This window comes from Pararge aegeria, chromosome 15 (assembly GCF_905163445.1).
Source record: "Pararge aegeria chromosome 15, ilParAegt1.1, whole genome shotgun sequence".
In the NCBI taxonomy this organism is placed as follows: domain Eukaryota; kingdom Metazoa; phylum Arthropoda; class Insecta; order Lepidoptera; family Nymphalidae; genus Pararge; species Pararge aegeria.
Genome location: NC_053194.1, coordinates 7871987 through 7877986, shown reverse-complemented (window position 1 = coordinate 7877986; position 6000 = coordinate 7871987).

Below are 6000 nucleotides of genomic sequence, written 5' to 3'. Positions count from 1 at the left end.
ATGACAGAATAAATAAACCAGTTGTAGAAGGAGGTGCATTCCTTCTGGGGCTGTCAATAGAATCAATAGAGTACAATAAAATTGCTCCTTTCAATGCAACGTAGTTAGGTCTAAATGAGGTTTGAGTAATGCGGCGTGCACACGAAAGCCTTGCGTGGTGCAAAGCATTATTGTCCAAGCCCTCTACGCAACATTTATACTCATTTCCCCTCAGCCTGTTTAAATTAAAGCAAATAGACGTATGCAGTATTTATACTCTCCAAGTCCTAATGAACCTGGCCACTCATTATTTAAGCTCTTCTTATAGTACTGGAAAACTAAATGATATAAAATTATACAAATTTCACGCTTCGTGTTAAACCAAATACCCATAGCTCTTTAAAAATTTGATCCATCAGATTATTGTATTTAAGTAGTAGACTAATTACAGGGATTCAATTTAAAATGGTAGTTACTTTTAAATAATATACTTCGAAGCCATCCGTTATGATACCGACAAAGGCTCGATGCGGAGACCGCTAAGTCAATTTATAATGCGATTAACAGAAAGAATGGCGATCCGACTGATTGCACGGATCCTTATGCGGTTCACCAAAAATCCTCAATCAGAATAATGATCGCGGTTACCTCGAAGCTGCATTGTCAAGCAGATATATTACCAGTACGTGAATAATTGATTCGTTTTCATTTGTTTAAGTCTATTGGTTTCAAGACAGTAGTTCCAAATGTCTCAATTAATATTTAGCCTAGAGAGAAGTTGTAATGAAGGCCTTGTAGGTATAAGCGCGTAAGCCGAGTGGGTATATGCAAAGTGATTAATATGACGAAGCGAACCCATCGATCGAGATGTGGTGCCCGGACAATACGACCGCGGGCTCGTCCGCCACACACCTCGGCTCTATTCTTACTTGCTCACCCAGCCTGACACGTCTGTATTAATGTTAACAGTAATTGCACCAAGTCTTTTCATAAGATTTCACGTGAGAAGGGATTAACGCTCGCTCGCTTGGTTAATCCGTCGGTGGGAAATTTCACCCGCAGTGATCGATCTTCGATGTTCTCAGAGAGGTGTTGATGTAATTCGTTAATGACTTTTATATCTATCTCCGAGCGTGATCGAAACTCTAATCCCCAAGAGAATTAGAACACGAAATTTCCTACCTTTTGGTTTTACAACCATTTACGCGTTTTGGATTTCAAAATACTTGGATACGGTTATGGAAGAAAGCACAACTTACGACGCCTTTGTGATGGAAAAGCAAACAGACAATAATAAATTGTTACAACGATAATAATAAATGTGTAAATATGGAAAAGTAAGCCTATTGAAGCATAAATAATATCGTATTTAGAGAGGAGCAACAGTCGTCGTAAAGTAGATGCCAAGTTTCCCATTACGGCATCGACTGAATCAACACACAATAAGTGACGCCGGTTGAACATTCAAAAAAGATGTTATCGAGCCGATTTACCGCCGATCGAAAACGGTTACGAGCGTTAGCTTTTCTCACTTCACTAATTTAGACGTTACCAAAGTAGCTCAATGTTAAACGAAGGATGAGCGGTTACACAGTAAATACGGTCAGTTTATATGACCGGCAAACAGAACGACGTGAACTGTACACAAGGTGATTTTTTTTATTTGTTTTGTTGCTAGTTCTGGCTCAAATACCCGTGAGAAGATGCGCGCCTCCCAAAGCGGTGGGACGCGGAAACGCCACTGTAATCATGAATGACACCTCACACTCCATGGAGCAATCAGCACATTGGTGACGGGCTTACTAGTTAATAGAGTAGTCCCTGTTCGTAGCTAAAAAGCAATTATGACTTTTGCACTAAATAATTCAAGTAACTATGAAGTATATTGCTATAGATTGCCGTTGCGAACTTTGTGATGAATCGGAACTCTCTTGTTACAACCAAGTGAACTTGTTAAAATAACACAGCTCGACCGTCAATTCAATCGATGAACCTGGACATAGGTTTTTTAGTGGGATTTCCACGATCAACAGTATAAGCTTTTGGTGTATACATAGCTTTGATTGTCCGTGACAGTCAATCAAAAATCAGTCATCTAAGCCACGAGTTCCATTTTTCACATCTTTACCTTTGAGACTCATTTTGTTTCGCCTGAGACCCTAATTCTCCTAGGGATATCTGACATTGAAATAATATGAGTGTACCTTTATCCATCATCTGCTGAGTAACTGAGCTTTCTTATTAAACACATTTCATCAAGAAAGATTACTTTATGACATTTTCCTTAAATATACTTTTTTTTTTACACAGATAAAATGCCTGACGCATACCACTCCATGGGGGAAACGGAGTAGTTATGTGGGACTTGCACCCACTAAAATATACTTATAAATACAGACATTTTTTAAGGTTTACCCTAAATAATCAAATCTGTTAATTTTTTATTAATAATTGAATACCTACATTATTATGGAAACTTATATCTATAAATAGGGATTTGCATACAATAACAAAGATTCGAAAGAGTTGCCACGAGTTGTCGGAAGGTGACAAGTCGCTTAGATACACTTGACACCATTAACTCAAGATTATGTGGAAATCCGACGAGTGAGAAATTTCTTCGGACCCTAAGCGAATGTCATTTGAATATAAATTGTATCAGACGGTGAGCTGCGGTGTGAGCCCGTGTACTTTTCATTGTGCGTATAACAAGATCAGTATCGACTTAATGACAATATATTGGTAATAAAATTAGATAGGCCATTCCTTCACCCAGCGAACATCATCGGACGGGTCCATCGGTTCAACTCTCATATTTATTGCGAACTAACTAGAGACATTATCGAATGACGACTGCAATATGCTCTCGATACTTATGTACCTCTTTATGATCCATCGTTAATAATTTGAGACCTTAACCCAAAGCACTTAGTTCCATATTTGTTATCTAAAATAACCAAGTAGAAAGCGCGTTCAAGTTTATGACGCCGGGTCATAAGAAAACCAAGTTATAGTATAAATATTATGACACTTTTATCTTTGGATGTGGTTGAAAAGTAAATATAGGCCTAGGAATTGCCAGGGAAGACCATATTTTGCGACATTTGATTCACTTTGAGAAATATAAAAGCTACTAAAACGATAGTGGTTCACTTAGTTCGTAAAAACCAGCGATATTTGTGGTAATGTGTAAAATATAGAACGATGGTACGAATTTATTGTTTTTATATTTCGAGACTTTCATCCGCATATTGCGCGGTCAGTTGTTCGGTTTGACAATAATAAGTTATTAACGTGAAGATCTCACGGTTTTACATTAATCATATTTGAAAAATTATCAAATGTAAAGTTACAACGAAATACCATTACCCATTGGTATTAGTGAAATATGGCGGTGCGGTATTCGAAGGTCCCTCCAAATACAATATTGTCAACTGACCTGTAAATGACTAAAACATTACGAATGATTGGAATAGGTAGAACAATCGTCGGCTACTCATCATCACATGAACCCGTTACCGGTCCACTACCGGCTACTACGGCTCAGTAAATAAAGAACGAGTAAGAAAAGAGTATTTCAGAGTGTGTGGGAACTTTTAGAATCAAGTTCCCGTTATCTTTCACAGTCGAGCTGCGTTTGCTAGAATGGATCTAGAAATAAAAGTTAGAGTATATTTCAAGGACACTTTCCAACCATCATCCTAACTTGTTTTTAATACCAGTATGCTTTTTTTGACCTTCGTTTTGCGGGTTTACTTTGGGTTTTATTATGGGTACCAAGGGCGGTGATGGCCTGGTGGATAACACTTTAGTTATGTGCGCTTTCGTTTTAATTAATTGAATATAGCTTTCTTTAATAGTGAAGGAAAAGTATCTCGATCAATCGCGTTTTCAACAGGCGTTTGAATTGAAGTGTACCAAGCCATAAATTCAAATTCAAATTCAAAATTCATTTATTTCAAGTAGGCCTAATATAAGCACTTTTGAAATGTCAAGTCTGTCTGTTTGTAGTTACTTTACCACCGGTTCGGAAGACAGATTCTACCGAGAAGAAACTCAGCAGTTGCTCTTTTCCAACATCAACAATTTACATTTTACATTTTTATATTCATTTTTCTATCTTGTGAGAGATGAACCGCTTTCATCCGGATGCTTTCAAGCAACCTTGTCATTAAGAACTTCATCAATTGTATATTAACCTCGCTGTAATAAATGTGTTTTAACATATTCTTTAAATTTATGCATTGGTAGGTCCAAAATTACCTTAGGATACATACATATTCACAGTACATACTCGGCCATACTCGCCAACCCGGGCCCTGTAGTAGCTCGGTAATGGGTTGATAATGGTCTTGATATTCAAACATCTTCTATAGAAGTGCGCACCTCTTTAGACTGCTTCATAGCTTACCAGTAGCTGTGATAGCAGTCAAGCTACAATATATATTTAAAGAGTTTAAGCCGTCAATTTTTGAATGCGCAAGCGCAGCGTGCAGTGCGCGGAGAGCGAGGAGGCTACACGCGATCATCGATAGATAGCGATCTCAAAGATTAACTGCCTGCGGTGTGACACCGCCGTAATTACTCACACGACGATTCTTATCGATCGATTTTATTATCCTTATTAAGGAATCGCCGTATGATTTTGGTCTCAAACAGCATAAACAGAAATAATACTAAACAGAATGTAATTTAAGAATCCAATATCTTTAAACGAGCAATTCTTTTACATATTTATATGTGTTGGAATATACCAAAAACACAAGTGCAATAGTCTGTGGCTATGATTCATTCCAACACTCACTCCTACCTTTTACGTCATTCATTTTTTCTCATTGTTTTCTGTTCGTTTCTTGTAAAATGTTTTTCTGAATTTATTTCAATATAAAGTAGACAGTCGAACAGTGCACACGTCTTTTCTTTTCACTGCGACCCATATATATACCAACAGGTTATGGGCCCAGTCTACGTTGTTAAAAAGTTCTTAGTTTAAAACATTGAAATATTAAAATCAGTGACAAGTGATTATTTTTAAATATGGAGTCGCGAATGAAAAGAAATATTCAACCATTCAATGGAGATCGTTATGGCACGTGGAAGTTTCGCATAAGATCTCTTTTGGGTGAACTGCAAGTACTAAATGTTATTGACGGAGAAACTCCACTCGATCCAGACGAAGAGTGGACGAAGAAAAACCTTATAGCTAAAGGCACAATAGTGGAATATTTAAGCGATGCATTTTTAAATTTTGCTAAAGATTCTGCCACTGCAAAATCCATCGTGGAGGACCTAGATAGAATTTATGAGAGAAGAAGCTTGGCAACACAATTGGCACTCCGTAAACAATTACTTAATTTAAAACTGCAACCGGATGTTACTTTATTCCAACATTTTAATCATTTCGATAACATTATTACCGAATTGATTTCCGCGGGTGCAAAATTAGACGAGATGGATAAAATATCGCATTTATTATTAACACTACCCACATCTTATGATGGTGTAATCACGGCGTTAGAAACACTCGGAGAAGAACATTTGAATTTAGCATTTGTCAAGACCCGTCTTTTAGATCAAGAAGTCAAAATAAAAACCGCTACAACAACCGAATTGAAAATTTTACATACATCTACAAGGAAATTTTCACGACGACCTGGATTTGATAAGAAATCTTATTATAATACACAACCTAACAAAAAATCATACCCTGGAATTTCTACACACAAAATCTCGAAGTTATATTGTGATCATTGCGGGCGGAGAAATCACGAAATAAAAGACTGTATTTTCTACAAAAGAATTAAAAAATGTGGTAACAGCGACGGTAGTAATCAGTCTAATGCAAACACAATGATGAACGACAATAATAATACCGAGGACAGTTTCGCTTTTATGTTTTCAAATTGTAAGTTTCTTAACTCTCATACGAACTCAATGACTAATTACATCTATTTTCTTTTAGATTCGGGTGCAACTGATCATATAGTGAATACCAAGGATTACTTCTCATCATATTCAGAA